Source organism: Macrosteles quadrilineatus, unplaced genomic scaffold (genome assembly GCF_028750875.1).
Source record: "Macrosteles quadrilineatus isolate MER2022 unplaced genomic scaffold, UCM_ALF_1.0 Scaffold_28__1_contigs__length_1566739, whole genome shotgun sequence".
In the NCBI taxonomy this organism is placed as follows: domain Eukaryota; kingdom Metazoa; phylum Arthropoda; class Insecta; order Hemiptera; family Cicadellidae; genus Macrosteles; species Macrosteles quadrilineatus.
The window spans coordinates 828,311-846,668 of record NW_026542621.1 but is presented as its reverse complement, the minus strand read 5'-3'; the positions used below and the strand labels follow the sequence as shown (position 1 = coordinate 846,668).

General features: G+C 32.7%; 1 protein-coding gene across 1 annotated transcript in view; it reads right to left on the bottom strand.

Annotated features, from left to right (window-relative positions):
- Positions 1-3,369: 3,369 nt before the first annotated feature.
- The window catches only part of LOC129005636 (uncharacterized), a 35,244-nt gene continuing 20,255 nt past the window's right edge, over positions 3,370-18,358 (bottom strand). Inside the window, exon 2 of the mRNA XM_054434596.1 lies at positions 3,370-5,461. The gene's annotated coding sequence lies outside the window, so the exon portion shown is untranslated. The remainder of the gene's footprint in view (positions 5,462-18,358) is intronic.

Below are 18,358 nucleotides of genomic sequence, written 5' to 3'. Positions count from 1 at the left end.
TTTTGTTAAGTGTTTTTTATTTGGTTACTCTGAATTGTCTCTAGGCCGGTCAAAATGTGTTAACAGGCTCATGTTTGTGCTAACTGTTCGCCATACTGACACTGCTCAGCAACTGCTGACAAGCTTTAACAACTTTTTACGATTTGCTAAGTATACGCTTAAGGCACATTTTCTCTATTAACACATGCACTATGTGTAGACCCAAAGGGAAGTTTATTGGAGAAATTTCTCCTGCAACTTTAATTTGTAAGAACTTTGAGCGTTAAAATAATTAATAATAACAAACAAATAAATGTAGTTTGTAAACTCGTCTAAGCCGTGTATTCGTTAAACGTATTCCAACTTAAAAATATTCGTTGTTTGCATGTGATTTTTTCACCTACAAAGTTATCATGTATAAAAGCAAGTCCACCACCAAGTTAGATGAACTACTTAATCGAATTATTCTTTGCAATCGACTAGATGACTTCATAGCCTGATGTAGAAAAGGTTTTCACTGTTCAACATAATATTCAATAATACTCTTGTACAACACTTCTGATGACTCTAAGTTACTCTAAGTTGCGGTGTACGATGTTCACAGCTGTTTATAGAATGTGACGTGATGACTTGAGTCTGCGTAATCATCAGGACAGAGTTTGGGGCTCATTCGGGGATCGTTCTGTGTTAAATCGCGTTTCTTTGGAATTGAATCGCCATTGTCTAAATCAAATGCATTGATGTTTAGAAAATAAATCAGTTTTTTAACTTAGCTGAATTATAATTTTTCTTTCGATCAATTTATATTCTTTTTGTTTTAGCGTGTTTCTAATCTCCTTAAAAATTCAATTGTAAATTTGTTTTACTCACATTTTGTGTTTCTTTGGGCATGACAACATTTTTAAATCTAAAATGTGCATATCCTATTTATGTCTTGACGAATCTTCTCAACCCTCCTTCCACTTACTTCTACAGAAAACATACCAGTCATTTTATATTTTCGTAAAGAAATAAAATAATATATTGCACAAGAAAAAACATACGTTTGTGTATAAACGAAAAATAATTCCTACAAATTTAAATAATATCAATATATATATTTTTTAAATTTATTTCACCACAGCCTTCAATGGAAATACTTACTTTTTTATGGTCCGTGGTTAATAGGTATAGTTGTTAGATATGTAATGTTGAAGATAAGATTTATTGTATGGTGAAATTATAAGTAAAACATATCAACTGTTACACTTGTATTATGTTGTTTCGCAAGGTTTTGCACCAACAAACTAGTTTCTAGTATGGTTGACTGATACAACTTTGAAATCCAAGTATGTTATTGATATTGTGTATCTATTGATGCATAACTATTACATCAGAGTCCCTGATGTCATCGTACAAAAATCAAGGCTTGGTCCGCTATCAATGGGCTGAAAACAAAGATGTGAATTGTGTGTTTGCCATGACTTTCAGCATTAGTCTCAATAGTGCTGGTTGTTTTAACCTGGAAATGGAGAAGTGTGTGGTTTAGTGGGATTATGTATTATGTAATCTAATAAAATAATATGCTGAAAACCAGTTGCTATATTGAGTACTTTAAATACAAAAAGGTAATGTCAACAAAACAAAATAATCTTGGTAGGAAAAGTACTTAACAAACAGTGTATGTTGTTGAATGTAATTCGTTGACGTTAATTTGTCCATTGTTGACTTGTCTTCAATAGGTGAAATAAAATATCAAAGGTTGACCCAATCATCACCATTGTAGATTCAACATACCTTAATCGTTGCAAAACATTCATTAAGAAACCTGATTCGCATATCTGCAATTAGAATTCCAGCGTTTGTGCATTCTTACACAATAATTTATAGCAAATAAATTTAAATTTTACCTTTGTTATTATCAATCTATCCCAAAGAGATCTCAATTAGTAATTCTGTTTTGTGCTAAAACATCCTACGGCCCAAAAAAATGCCAAAATTATATGTATTCCCTCACAGTTAATTAAATAAATTTTGCCAAGACAGAATGCATACCATCAAGTGGTTAAGTATGTAAAAATAAGCCTCCATTTCAAAAGAGCTCAGAGGAATCTACGTATAAAGTATCAAATGTATTTATTTTAACTAATTTCCCTATAGCGAAGTAACTATTACCGTAGATGGCACGGTAGGGCTTAGGCCCGGGACCGATTTACTTTTTCATTTTGATGTCCCCAGAGGCCAAAAACACTAACGTTCAAATTGTTATGAATATATATATATATGTCAGTGAACGCGATAACTCGAGTAATTTTGGCACGATATTGATGGAATTTGGCTTGAAGGTGTAGGGCGGGATAAATTTGATTGAGTTCGCGAACCAGCAAGATCGGGCCACTTTGGGAACGGAATACTTTGTGCTTTTTAAATTTTGTATATATATTTTTTTATATTTACCCTTAAAACATGGAAATGCCCAATTTTCATGAAGACCTTGATAGTAATTCAAAACTCCTCCTCTTCCCAAAGGTCAAACAGTGTTACGAATAATTCTAGCAACTTTGTTTATTTATATTTATATGAAGCCAGAATTGTAAAACTCAGTAAAACGGTAACATAAAAATAACAATGATCAAAAATAAACACGTAACATAAATAAACTACGTAAACGCTAAATAATGTTTGGCTGTTGCTGTGTGATTTTTAGATTTGGAGTTTCTAAACGAAGCCAGACGATTTTTTTTCTCCAACCAATGGCCGTTTAATTTTATGCCTGCTCGCAGATGGAACGTAAGGCACGAACGTTCTCAAAATGCCATTAATCTTCAAACCCTTTTACCACGCTATATTGAATCCAAATGGTCATTAAACCCGTTGTAAGAAACGAAGCGATCATAACAGTTGTTGGTTCAGGTTTCATTTCAGCGTTACTGCTTCTTGGAACTATAAGGAGGTTTTGTAATTTACAGTTTGTATTCAATTAAACTTCTACTCACTCCTTAAGGCCATCCGTTAGGGTTTGCCTTTATTTTGTCTGAGGGTTGAAGGAAGGCCATATTCAACTGATAGAAGAACCCTTCTTTGATTGTTTTTTCTTGTTGCAAAGTATACATACAGTGTTAGCAAAACGGGAGTGCCGATGGAGACCAGGTCAAGTCCCTTCAAACGCACGCACCCCCACAGGTCTCCATCGGCACTCCCGGTTTGCTAGAGGTATAGCTCTAGATGAACTGTGTCATAGTTACCATAAGATCTCTCCTGGAAGATAAAATGTAGTCCACAACCTTGATGTCTTGGGAGCCATTTTGAACTTAAATGCCTTGCAAACATGAAGGCAGGAAGCATAACATTTTGGTTTTTATAAAGATACAAATGATAAGAAATAGAGGGTATATCAATAATAAAACCTCGTTTTATATAATAAATTTATTGGTTATCATAACAGAAATAATAGCTCAATTATTTTGTTATAGAATTTATGCTATACACGCTATAGACATATTGCATATCTGATGATAATCATTATATATATTCAAATGCAATCTCCACATTCTTGACAAGTCAAAGGTAAGTTCGATTCATATTCCTATTCGATCTTGCAATTCAACTACGATAAAGTAACAACCTCTAAATACAAAGGTAAACTGCCTTCTTTCGTAAGACATAACATCTTCAATCCACGAAATACAATGATTCGATTATACTATGTACAAATCTAAAACACATTCTCCTACAAGCCGAATATGATGCGAATCTTCATACAATGGCACTGGAGGCACAGGGCCACCTCTACACTCGAGTTAGATATAAGCTTACTTCTAGTATAAAATGGTACATCGCTTATTTGAGCAATGACAGATGAGTACCTAGCACCTCTCGTACAAAACTTTGGTTCGGGGCTATGGAGACTAGAAATTGTAACCTGATGGATGCCTACCTCTTACGTGAAAATTAAACGGGATACAAAATGATGGTTTCTTTCAGATTGAAAACTTGAATCGACGAGTTGGCAATCACAACAGGCGTACTTGTATGCTTTATAGAAACATATCACATATGAAAAGTGTTGTGTAGACACCAAGTAGAAAATGTTGACTTGGTTAAAAGGGAAAATGGGGGAAAAAGTTAAATTCCATGGCCAATGTCAACCCATTATGTAGTAGCAGAAAAATCTAATTAACATCGGATGTGGGTATTTCATTTACAAGAGTAAGCATCCATAAAGTTGTTCGGAAATTATAAAATCAAGGGTCTTGTTTCAGTTTGAATACAGTTAAGTATGTTAAATCCCACAAATTACTGATCGAATTAGCATGTATTGTTGATTTTCTATGACCACTGAAAATATTTTGGACTCGATTGAACATTTTCATAGCGCGGAATATTCGATAATTTGGGTTATAAATGCACAGAGTGTCTCAAAATTGCAAATGCTCGACCTTGAAATTACACTGTAGAACGGAAAATTAGTGTTGAAATAGTATTATCCATCATCAATTTTTCTAAAGATAACTACATAACTGTGAAATGTGTGACAACCGTACACGATAACCCATATTTGATTTGTTGTTGCAAGTAAATGAATCACTTTAAAGATCATACGATACATTAGTGAATACATTTATTGAATAATACTTTATACGGAAACATATCTTTACACTCTTTATATTGAAAAATTGGTAAAGAAGCAGATAGTCCCACCCCGCCAGAGCTTTGCGCGGGCACATTGACAGCGCCTGCGCCACGCACTGCATACGTTCTATTGAACGTACTGTATGACGAGAGTCTTAAAATCTCTCGAATAACATTTAAAAGTATAATATCCTCTTTAAAACTCTTCATATCAACTACATAATATAGCGATGATACTATATTTATCACATTCTAACCTATATCATTATTACTGTACGATAAATGTTAAAACCTAAGAGTCAATTTGATAACACTAATACAATGAAAGAAACATGATCATAGCATAGAAGCGGATAAAAAAGTAACATTCGTATAATACATTCCAATCATAACTAATAACAATTTTTACATGTTACTGTACAATAGATAACAAGACCTTATCGATACGGTTTAAGTGAAGAAAACAACTTTCTAAGATAGATCTTCAACGTTTGAGTACAAAATGTCATTATTCAGTTCTATATGCATTTTCTGAATAGACAGTGGTCACAACCCAAGAGACAACAATAATATATATTTACCTAGTTTTATACATAGTCTAAAACTAAATATTCGATTTAATGTCATGTAATCGAAATGTATGAGCTATTAATTATACATGGGCAATAAATTGACTATACATAAATATATTCAAAGTTTAAAAAATTCATTTTATAGCGTATAGGACGCAGAGAAATATATTTACTGTGTTAAATGGTTTGAGCTGACTTTTCTTTTGAAAACCTGAAAGATTATAGGAGCCAGCTGGAGCCAAGACTAAGAAGTTCAGAAAAGATGAGAAGTACGATGATATAGTACAGCTGTTGGTCATCTGAAACAAAAACGAAAAAAATGAATTTCCCATCGAATTAAGTCGATAATAACCTATAGGTTTTAATGAGCGTTGGAAATTTGGGGATCATTCTCAAATAAATCAGTTATAGATTATTGCCACTAAGAAATCAGTGTGTTTTTTCTTACAAAAAAACCCCAGATAAGCTACATTTAGTTACACGGGACCTAGGACACCTTTGTGTCCATCGATCCTTTAATCGCTAACACATTCAAGAAACATGGAGTATTGATAGCCTTCAAGACTCAGAACACCTTGAGTAAAATATTACATCCACAAAATTTGTATTAAATGTGATAGTTAATATAAGAATATAACAAATTTGACGCTTCGGGGATCTAAAAAATCAATTATTTAATTATTTAACGCCGAAACAATTCATCCCTAGGTCAAAGACCTGTTTGGGATGTTCTATTACGTACATATACATATAAAACTGCTCAAAGATGGGATCACCGACATCAATAAATGATACACTCTAAGCAACTCTAAAAAAATTGCAACGATTGTGATAGCTTTTACATAGGACAAACTGTAAACTTTGTTAAACGTTTTAAAAACAATGTCTCTGCATGGAGAAACAACAAACCGGAAAGATAAAATGTAGCACAACACCTGTTACATTAGTCCTCATTAGAGGAAATGGAAGACAATGTATGTATTTTAAAGAATTTTAAGAAAGGAAATTTGATCAATGCTTGGGAATAATTCTATATTTACAGGGAACAATTTAAAGATATAAATAAGCTAATTAATGAACAAGTGATTTTGACTCCAGTTGTATGCTACTTATAGACACTTTTTGGGCCGTACTTCCGGTAGCCAATAGTATATAAGGGACGCCATTTGAGATTCTTGTCTGGAATGGGAAAAAACAGAATTTGCGTTGTCAATTGTCTACACCATAGTTTTATTATGAAACAATAATTTTTCCTTGATAACACCGATGCATGAACCAACACGTTATTATATAGAGGGTTAGTTAAAAGCCATATCATGAACCTTGCATTTTCAGCAACAAAGAATATAGAAGGTGCAGCTGCTTTTAAAACTGTTTCTTGAAGCTAAATACGGTAAATCTTCCAAATTGTTTGTGAAATTACCACCTATATGAAGCAGCTGTAGCTAATTTTTCATTCAAATTCACCATGGTTCAGCACCATAGTTTTTGCTTGGTTAAATTGTCAGTGAAATCAGGTGTATACGACAGAAATCAGCACTCGACATTCTGTTGTTGATTGAATTGAACTACGTTAAATTTCATTCTAACTGCTGCGACTTAGCAAAGGAGTTAAATGTCATTTTCTTCTCTTGCAGTCAGAGGGAACGTGTTGTATGGTTATTTGTCACAACCATTTTGACGTGGAAGAGCACCTAAACTAAAACAAGTAGATCACGTATCATTGGAAAATTACTTTGCGATGATCGTCGACACAACTATCTTAAAGCGTTATACACACAATAGTTAAGGTTTTAACCTCTGATTGTCCGTTGTCATCTAGTTTATCTCACTAAAAATACATATCGTGCCGATACTGTACTGTATAGTTGCATCTTATCGGACCCATGCACCTCTTTACGTATTTTGGTAACAAAGCTTAAGCTTGCAAAAACTACCCAAACATACACAAGAATGACACTTCTAGTCTGCAATTACCCATCATATTGTGACTACATCTGCATTTTACAACCGAATGTCCTATGAACTACCGAGGCTCGGGGTGAGGAGGTTATGGCAAGTGCGAATGAATGGAAAGCTGTCTGTCTCTGTCTGCTTTCTCTTCCCACATACACGTGACCCCGTTTCCTCACTTCTAGTGACTGTTTGTTACTCTTGTAATTTACTCAAAAGCATTTTTATGCGGATTGTAACTACTTAGCAAATATAATGTCTGGTTGGCCTTTCACTCGGTGTCGAAACACCCTTGTGCCACTATTCCGCTACTAGGTCATTGTTTCGTGGTTAAACCGCATCTACGGTGTTGGTGAAGTTTGCTGTTTAAAACACTGAATTCTTGGCAAAATAAAATGTTAACAGACTGCAGTGGTGTCATTCTAGTATTTATTCGTTGGTTCCTGCACCTTGTGAACATTATTTGCGAATGTTGTTCGTGTAAACTCTCAAACCACCGTGTGGAAAGATGTCAGTTATTGGGTCTATTGCAACATGAAATGTATTTCACTAACAAAGTGGCAGTAATTTCAAAAATCCCTAATATATCAGTAAAATATCCGTGTCCCCACAAACAGGTCTCAATCAAATTCGTACATTCACATGAAAACCTACTTCGAGTGTTATAAACATTGATTCATCGGGTACACAGACTTAGCAAGCTACTGCCATGAATAACACAAATATTACAATTTGTGGCATCATTTTGCAAACCGTTGGTATCAAACGATTAGCCACGAGCGTTGGTTCGAATAGCTTATAATAAGGCGTCTTGTAGTTTTTTTGTTTTTGTGAATTGCATCACTGGATCGAGGACTTTCTGTTCATATAAAATACATTCAGGATATGAACTCAGATGGAAAAGCGAATTCAATTTATCGATGTTGAATCATAGTGAGCAGTTTAGTTTATGACATACAAAAAAAGTTTTGATAAATTTAACCTAGATACATACAATATCCAACTCAACCATCGAGGCTATTGGAGCCCTGTGACAGCGTGTTTTTATTAGATCAGGCCATGTCGACCTTCAAGGTTGTTTATACAGCTATCGAGATGTTGCTAATTTGTTGTTGACTTTGGAATGTGTCAATGGTGTGACATAAATCTGCTCAAAATAAAACATAAAGTAAGCAACAATAAGGAATACTTTGTTTAAATAACACAATGAAAACAACATTCAAAAAGGGACATGGAAAAACAGATGTGAAAGTGTTCTAAGTTTGATTCCTCAAATGCATCGTTACAATTTGTATTAATTGTATTATTCATAATCCCGATGTTATACTAAACAAACGATCTAAAAAGATGCAACATTCAATATAAAAGTTATACATTTTCGATCAGCTGTTGATCGGTGAGCTAATAACAAGTCAAATGTAGAATTAAACTTCAATTACTTAAGTTATAAGCCCCTTAACTAACCTAGGAAAGTTTCACAAGCGGATTGTGAGGGGGTTTGTATGTATATTTTTACAGTTTTTACGTTTACTATTTTTATAATTTTACAGATTGATTTTGGATAAAACATCAGAAATGTTACTTACATAACATTGATTGATACGACCGAGAATTCGGACTAAAAAAATAGTGCCCTGATATAACTTGTTGAACCGTTCCTACATCTACCAGATGTATGAATTATGATATGAGTTAAACTTTTCTAAGGATATTATAATTTTTTTATTATTTTTACAACAACATAGCAAAAAATCGTGTTAACGTCTATTCACACCGGATTACGTCATAATTATTAGATAGGGCCTAATACAGTTAATTCGTGAAGTTTTGAAAATGAAATTTTGATTCCTCCACAATTTCTGAGATTTTCCATTTCAGTAAATCAAGTCATTTAGCATTTTCTACATCTAAAATACAAATTTTACTGACAGACATTTGTTACAGTCCAATTTTATACGTAGCTCCTCTATGAAAACACTGTTAAGTTGCATGGGTAAACACAGCTGTATGTACATTCTGGTCTGTGTGTGTAGGAGCCGCGTTTATCGTCAACGAAAGGATATCAAGGTTCTGGACCAAGGAAAACTGGCGAGTAGGACGATAGTAATCGTATGCGTATACAGGATGTCCATTTTAACTATGCTATTATTCGTAGCATAATATAGTTGTTTAATCAACAAAGCTATTTTCAAGCTGCCTTCAAAGTCCTTATACACTATTCCATTGGACGACTATAGCCTCCCACTTTCATAACTACGGACTCAAATATAAAATATTCAAAAGTAGTGGATATAGATTAAATCAATCTTATGACTAGACAGTACGTTATAAAATTGGCATATTTTAGTTAAAAGAATTACCAGGATCCTGTTATAATCCGTAAACAATATCAGTTTAGAAAAAAACACTCCCTTATATCACCCCTACGGATCGGCTGAAGACAATTTACACGTACGTTTGTATTCATAACACTTGTTTGCGCCAATTCTTTCTATATTTTTTACTGGTTTTAATATTGCCACTGCTAACTACAACGACTAATTCGTAAAGTACTAGTTACTCTTCAATATCTCTGCAAAAATATTATCACACACTCCAAATGTTAACCAAGCTTACATCAAAAAGGCCTCACGAGTAAAATAGGATGATAAGTTTAATTGGTAGGATTACTACGTGACAGGTTTGGTTTTACCTACAAGGACTTAAAACTATACCAGGACTGATTGTTGTGACCTCGAGTTTTATCAGTAGTCTGATAACTAACTCACATCAGTCATTCTTTCTATCATAACACAAATTGCTTTGGAAATAACTATTGACAAGCATAACTGCGGTTCTAACAATTTTGAAGGTTCTATGCGGTAAATTAATACCGGTAATAATATATTACCTTTAAAAGCATTAGAATAAAACACTGTATGCTTTCTTAAACGAACTTTAATTTGGAAAGGCTATCGATGGTTCTTTTCTAGACGTTTTAGATCTTAAGTGTTGTTTTTTACAGCTAAGAAGAATATTTAAGTGATGCATGGACATGTTGGCTTAGAAATTTCTGTAAATTGAAATTGGGATACAGCAATAATACTACTGTATTCATCATGTACCAATATTTGATTATCTCACAAACAATATTTGTGACTTAATATTGCAATACAATCAGTGACGGTGATTGTATGATCTTTCTATGTACCCTTTGTATGATCTCGTCCATCTTTCTAAAATTTCCATTTAAGTCCATCAAGTTAAAAATAAATACACAGGCCTGTCAGTTAATCACCGACGAGATATGTAGTTCTGATGAACCAATAAATAAAGCGATACAGATAATAGACCTGGTAAAAGTTTAATCTTTCTATAATTTATCTTCCAGCACATATTCACCAATCCATTTAAAATCAAACATATTTATTTGCATCTACATTAACGGGTCTAATTTGTGAATGAATACTGTGATACAGTTTCTTAACCCAGTAAAAGTTCGTCTTCCGATAATTTTGGGTTCGTGTATGAAATGTGGAGCAGTTAGGCCTCCGGGTGGTCGGGTGAAAGCAGTCAAATTCTCGCTCGGTCCAGTTAAACCTACCCTCAGGTAAACGCTAGTAAACTATTCAAACTGTTGGACATCCAAACAGGATACAAACCCCTGGAGGACCTACATATCTACGAGGAGTCCATATCACTCCTTTTACATTTCTTACTCGAAATATCACACTTATATCAAATTTGTATGTTAATTTACTAGGACCTAAAGTGACTATTTTTAATTTCATTTTAAAATTGCCGTTGGCTTTTTATCTTTTACAGAAAGTAACATCAGACTAAGGGAAAGAACAAGAGAGCAAGTACTATTATTTATAGAATTGCTGATAGTAACGATTTTCAATTTACAATCGTAAGAACGGTTGGATATGAAACTATGGTATGTCTGCTGCTCCTTATGTTCAAAATATAGTTCTGTGTGTGTTGAACTATATTTTTCGTCATTCAAGGATATTTGTAAGCTTACAATTCACAAAACGAATATGTCTTACATTATTTTATTTTTATTAGGCAAAAGAATTAGCAAAAGAATGTTTTCCAAGGTCAAAATAAGTAACTGCTATCTTCAACTCAAGATAGTTTTTTTTCTTTTTGCCTAGGGATGAAAATAACTCATTTAGCCTCGCTACAATAATCAATTAAAGACAACAATATCCGCTGTAGTATTACATGAAAAATCAGTTTTCTGTGAAGGAAATTTGTTTGGAAGTTAAAAATGCTGGGTTTGAAAATCGTAGCTACGTTTTTATGTTTTGATGTTACACAAAGCCTATCAAATAATAAACTGGACTGCCGTCGTAAGACTGCGGAAGTAATGTTTCTTTTGGGAATGTTTAAAGATTTAGGTCCATTGTTTTTCTAACCATGTGTTATGCCCATTAACATAATCTGCATTTCCATTGTACCAACTATAAATTCAGAGGCGTGAGCTTGGTATTGTATTTAAAATTGTTTAGGTAACTTCAGTGATGAATGTTTCAGTGTTTATACTGCACAAAAAGAAATAAAAATCATCCAGAATGTGAAATACCCAAACCCACCTTTACTGTTTGGCTTCAAAACAACATAGATTATAACATAGCAGAATCTAAAATGTATCACAGAATTATTGATAAAATTGTTCAGTGTAAACCATTATAGTTTGTAAGTTGTCCTGACTTAAATTTAAGAAATAAAAATTAACTTTATACTTTTAAAGTATCAATAAATTATCTGGGGAATTAATCGGATGTAGGGCAAATTGAAAACCCCTTACTACGCTAAATTTGACACACTATTAGTGACCATATTAAATAGCTATTGTTAACTTAGAATGGCAATAGTGATGAATCATAAGTTAAAATGCATTCTCTTATCTTTCGTGTAGAACACAAAGGTCTTATGGGAGATTTAACATATAGGCCTACCTGAATCATTTCCATTACAAAAATAAATGTCTACAGAAAATTTGTGTTAAAAATAACCATTTAGTTAACTTTAGTAGTTTGATTTTGAACGCACGTAGGCCTATTTGTTTCCCGCAACTATTTTGTGATTATTCACACTAGTAAACCTATGGATTTACCATTACCACCGATTGTTTATGGCCACACATAATGTACATATTTCTTTGAGAGAACCAAATACCAGCGACTGAAGTATTGTCCAAAGCTGGGACATAAGTTATCAACCTAGTATATACTGTATTCCTAGGTTTCATAATGTGTATTTCTCTTTCAGACAATACACAAGTACGGAAGTTTACATGTATTTCTGCTATGTATCACGCTAGAAGTAACCCAGCAATAATCTACGTATTTCACATGTTGTTATACAACTTCGTTACTGGTAATTTTATACACTTCATGCTTGCATGGTTCAATTCATAGCCTAGTGTTAGTGTGTGTATGAAGTAGATTATGTAAACTACGATTTGATAAGTGGTATTCCAAGTAGTTGAACAATGATGGATACATTTTGTCCCAGAAAGTCAAGAATCGCGGAACTAATCATTTAATCATTTAATCCCACGATCATGTTGTAAGCATAAACATCCGACATAATATGAAATACCACACTGATGATACGTATTTAGCTGACCTTGAGATAAATACGTAAAATGTCAGGCGAGTAAACTTAATCAGGCAATATGTTCTTGGTTGTTTTTATTGAAAAACATATCTTCACCCAACCGACCATGTGATGTTGGTACTCGTCTTTCTAATGATGTTTGACACAAACACTTGGTGACCAGAGCAAACCTGATATCTTGTGAGTTTTTGACACAAAACAACGTCATATAAGGAGATGGAGTCACCCACGCGCAACTCAGTGCGCAGGAGGGGCAAACAACTACATGTCATGCGCAATGGATATAAATAGCTATCGCATCATATAGTACATCTGGTAGATTGCAAATGTCAGTCCAAAACAAAGCTACAGGTGACATTAAATGTGTAGACTGAAAAGAAAACAAACGTCCCCACGTTCTTTATTGAGTCTAATAAGTTTAAAAAAGAGGAGATCCAACTTACCGTATTTTCGCCTTGCATAATCTTACGGTGGAAGCGTAAGCAAATTGTCCATGTTTTGAAGTGTCTACGCCAGTGGCATTTAGAATGAAGGTATCATAAACTTTTTTAAGGGCAATCTGTCCTCGTGAAATATTTATAGATATGCCGGGAATCGAACCCCTAACCGTCGTACCGTCCGAGACGCTAACCACTAGTCTAGCAGCAACATACCTAACTGACGCATTATGACTGATTACTTACGTATTTACATACATTTCATTTTTAATCTGTGACTAAGATAACATTATTGGGGTAGGCTTCAATCGATTGTGTAATCTATAATACCGATGGACAGCAAGGAAAGTGAACGTATAGATTTCCCCATGTGATGTGTCAATGACATGAGTACTTAACATAGATTACTGGGGTGTTTCCAAATTTTTAATTACCATTTTTAATAGATTTAGCTTAATTTTTTATTTTGCTTTTCAATGCCAGCATGAACAGTTGCTCTTACGGTAGTTGGGATTACTCGTAAAATATTACTTGAATATTACTAAAGCTTAAAAGAAAACGAGAGAAAATTTCGTATAGATTCAAAATAAGTAAAATGTCAATGTTGAATCCAAGTTACTTATAAATCAGTTGTTTTTTGTCAGACCACAGGAAAATACGTGGCACAGCCCTTAATATGCAAAACCTGATTATTTGAATAAAACAATGCGTACAACTAATGTGCATAAGAAATATACATTTCCATAATGCAAGAGTATAATCGTTTTGTTAGGCATAGACATTAGTTTATCCATGAGTTATAAGTAATGGTAATAAATCATACCCCTGCCACAGCAAACCTGCAGACTAAGCGAATTTCCATCTAACTGCCTCGAATTCCACTAAATTATTCCCTTAAAATTGTCAGATTTATTTCCTATTTAAAGATCATTAATTTTAATGAGTACTTAGGTTTGCTGCTACAGGGGGGAAAATAGGGGGGCTTTTAATTTAAATATTGATAGCTTAGTATGAAGTAAACCAAATTTCATTAAAATATGTCTATAGACAAGCAAGCTACAATAGTTTATTTATTCTCCATAAGAATAACCTGGTAATTTTAAATTTAAACTTTTTTGAGATTTTTTCCGTAACCGTTAGACATACAACAATGCTTCAATATACTAAATTATTTGGTTTTTTAGCTCTAAAAAATGGTTTGGAAAGAGATTGTAAAATCTTATGTTTACTGGGTGAAAAATGGGAAACCCCATTTTTACCCCATAAAACCCCCCATAAACCCCTGTTCCCATAGTCCGATCATGCTGGTTCCGCGAACTTGTTCGAATAAATGTAGGTTTACACGTTTATACCAAATTTCATCTAAATCGGTGCCATTTCAAATTATAATAACATGTACGAAAAATAGTACTAAATTAATTATAATAACAAATTATTCATGCAAGTGTAGATTACAAAAGCTATAGCACAATTTCGTGAGTAATTTAGATCTCGAGAATTTCTTTTAACTGCATATGCTGATAGATTGCGCATGTATGTTAAATTAAGTGATCTTGTAACTTAAACTATAAATATTTCTATCTTGCTCCAATTGGGGACTTTAAAATCGTATTTTAACCTTAAAATACGATTTTAAAGTATAAAAGACCTAAAACGAGACCCCTTACCCTGAGGAGTCCGTAGGGACTTCTGTGTAAAAACATTGATTTATCATTTTGAATACAGGAAAATGCAAAAGATCATCAGACTGGTTTTTCCATACCAATGCGTTTAAATAACGTGGAAACAACTTAAGAAGACACGTTTACAAACGAGATTTGACCATATGTCTTTACGTCCAAATATCAAGTTGTGAGAGTGAATTTCAAATACATTCCTCCTTTTCCAAGACGAACTAATTAACACTAAATATCTAACAGTGATAACCGTTATAGCCTGGAATACCTTGAAATAGAAAGCTCAGTAGGCGGTACCGGCTCGGCTGAGTCAGAATAACCTACTTTCTGCGAAGTAGTCAGCTGACAAATACTTGCGATTGCAAAATAATAAATCCACAACACATATGATTGAAGCGTTTTCTTTTAGCTGCAAGGTCACACCGTACGATTTAAAAAGAGGACTAATTTCACACGTTTGTTTAAAGTGTTAGAAATGGTTACTTAAGATTTACATGAGGTTTATGAGTTAAGAATGTTGTATTTTCATGGTTAGTTTTGTTCCTATTTTGTCTGGTCTACAGCAAAAACTAATTGACTTTTCATCCTAACAATGTTTTTTCATGGACTTTTCCAAGAGGGCTTATTAAAAAGGGTTTTGTTAATAGGAACAAATTACAAAACTAAGAAACCACGTGCACTCGGCTTGTGGGTATAGTATAGAATTAGTGTAGAAAATTACTTGTCATGTTATGTGATTATGTCTAGTCTGTGTTTTTTTTTACAGTGGAAATTGTTTTGTTGAATAAACTGAATATACATACAAACCTGTGCTTTATAAATAGTGTCTGTCCATAGTTGTAAAATAATTTAACACCTAAACCCATTATTTAAAACAAATAATATTGTTAAATATTTATCAACATTTATGTAAAACTGTATAAGATTAACGGTTAATAAAATATAAATCATTAGATCGTGTATGGTATGCAAATTATATTGATATATATATATATATACATATATATATATTATTTCTAATATATTTTAATGCATATAATATTAAAACTAAAGGCTGACAGATTAAAGATGGTATTAAGAGATCTACGGATAGTAGGTTAAAAATAAGTAAGTATAGGTATAGGTATTAGTAGTATAGTTTGTCGGTGCCGTTTTTTGGGGGTCGACATTTTTGGGCCAACTCCCCCCCTCCCCCCTCACCACTCCCCTCTGCCCCATGCACAATTGCTAGTACATCTACCATTCCCCTTTCCAGTTGATATATTATATTTCTATTTCAAAATCATGTATGTGCGTGGTTTGCACACGAACTCGGCTCATGGCGCGGGCAAACTTTCCCTTTCCAGTTGTTTGATATGTTGTTGTCTATATTTCTATCTTATCTATACATTAGTTGTACGAGTGGTTTAATATCGTCATTCTCTTTTTTATGTTATTCCAGTTATATTGTATAAATACCTCTTACCTTTAGAGTCATCCATATGAAATAATATTTAGCATTTTCTTAATTTTTAGATGTATTATTGGTTTTTATAAAAAGTTGGAACTTATATAGTATACTTAAATTTTAATCGTTTTGCTGTATCTTTTGACATTTTTGAGATACAAGTGATTTAAGTCTTGCTACAAGAAAATACTCTAAAATTAAAAATTAATTTAAAATACCTTACAACCTTGTAAATTTAAGACACTAATACAAGACCCACTTAGTTGAAATATAGTTATATGTCAAATTTAAGAACAAAAGATTTCTATAGTTACAGAGGACCTTTACAAAGAAATAGAATGTGACTTGCACTTTTTTTGATACCTCTGGATATAGTAAAGATATTGTCAAAGCTAAACATTTCCATTGACTTATATTATTTGATCTGTCTTGTAACTGTTCCAAGATTACTATGAGAATGTTGCAAGAATTAAATCTATAAATCATCACCTTCAAACCTTAACTAGGGATAAAATGTACTACATTTTCATGATGTCAAGAGGTTTATTGTACAATATGTCATCAATACTATTATAAATTTGTTACTAGAATACATATGAGTTTTTACATCAAATACTCTGAAATTTGTCCCCTCGAGTCGTAAACATCAAGTGAACATACTATACAATAACAAATACATTTATTATATTGAATTGTAACATGAACTATTTATAATATTACTTTTGTGTTATCATTATAATAGACAAATCTCTACGGCTATGCAATGTAAATCTGAGAGTCAATTATCATGATGAGCTACAACTTTTAATCTAAATGGAAAAGTTATTCAAACATACATATACAAAAGTACAATACTGTAAGACAAGAAAATAAAAATAATATTTGCTACTTGTTTTAGCCTATCCTTGTTAATTATTAAAATCAATCCAATATTAGTGCCAGAGATTTCTGGATTGATTAAACTAAACACTATGTTTTGTTTGAATATTAATATACGTGTTTGTGTATTTTTCTATGAGTAAAAGTAGTTATATTTTTTATGTCAAAAATGTTTTAATATTTGTACTATTCATGTCATTAAACAAAACAATTGACTGTGGCCTGTGACTTTGATGTGAAATAGTTACTCATATTTCACACATTTCACATAATTTGTACACAAATTTCACACATTTCATACAATATAACAACTAACTTTGACTGTGATGTGAATTTTTGTAAAAATATTTTACACAATTTTTACACATTTCACACAATTTGTACGAAAAATTAGCACATATCACACAATATAACAACTTCCTGTAACTTTGAAGTGAATTTGTGTGAAAAATTTTACTCAAATTTCACACATTTCACACAATTTTTACACAAATTTTATGTTATTTAACAACTAGCTGTGACTATGATGTAAATTTGTTACACAATTTTCACAACTATTAACAGATGAATGGTGGCTTGTTTGTTGTACATATAAAAATAAAAATAAAATGTTTGTATGGACTAATCTAAATTGGCTATTAGAATAGAAATGTATTATTTACAATGTACATAACCGAAATAAAATCTCAGTATATACAGTGTCTGTTTACACGTAATTCAACTTTTTTAACATATGAAAATGTATGCCCACTTCCCTTTAACTGGTACTCTCGCATTTCATTCTTGATTTTATCTAATTCACTATCAACTAACTCTTTCAAATTACTAGAATTATAAAATCCCTTGTTTTTTGTTTTTAGGTTTATAGTCACCACATCGTCTCCATTTAAATACTCCACTTCTACTAGTAAATTGGCTTTAAAAGAGCCAAGTGTTTCTAAGCATTGCTGGAAAGTATTTACTATTTCTGGTTTTATATTGTAAAGAAACTCTTCTAAATTTGTGGATGATGCTGGGTATGCAGCAAACGTTTTTACCCTACACCTAAATGTGCAGGGTATTTCCTGGAACAATGATCTGGACATTTTATCTTCTTTTTCTATAACAAATAAAAACAAAAACATATTTTAACCCAACATTTTCCTATGGTTTGAGAATATCTGATATGTTACCAAAATCATACCCCAGGTTTGA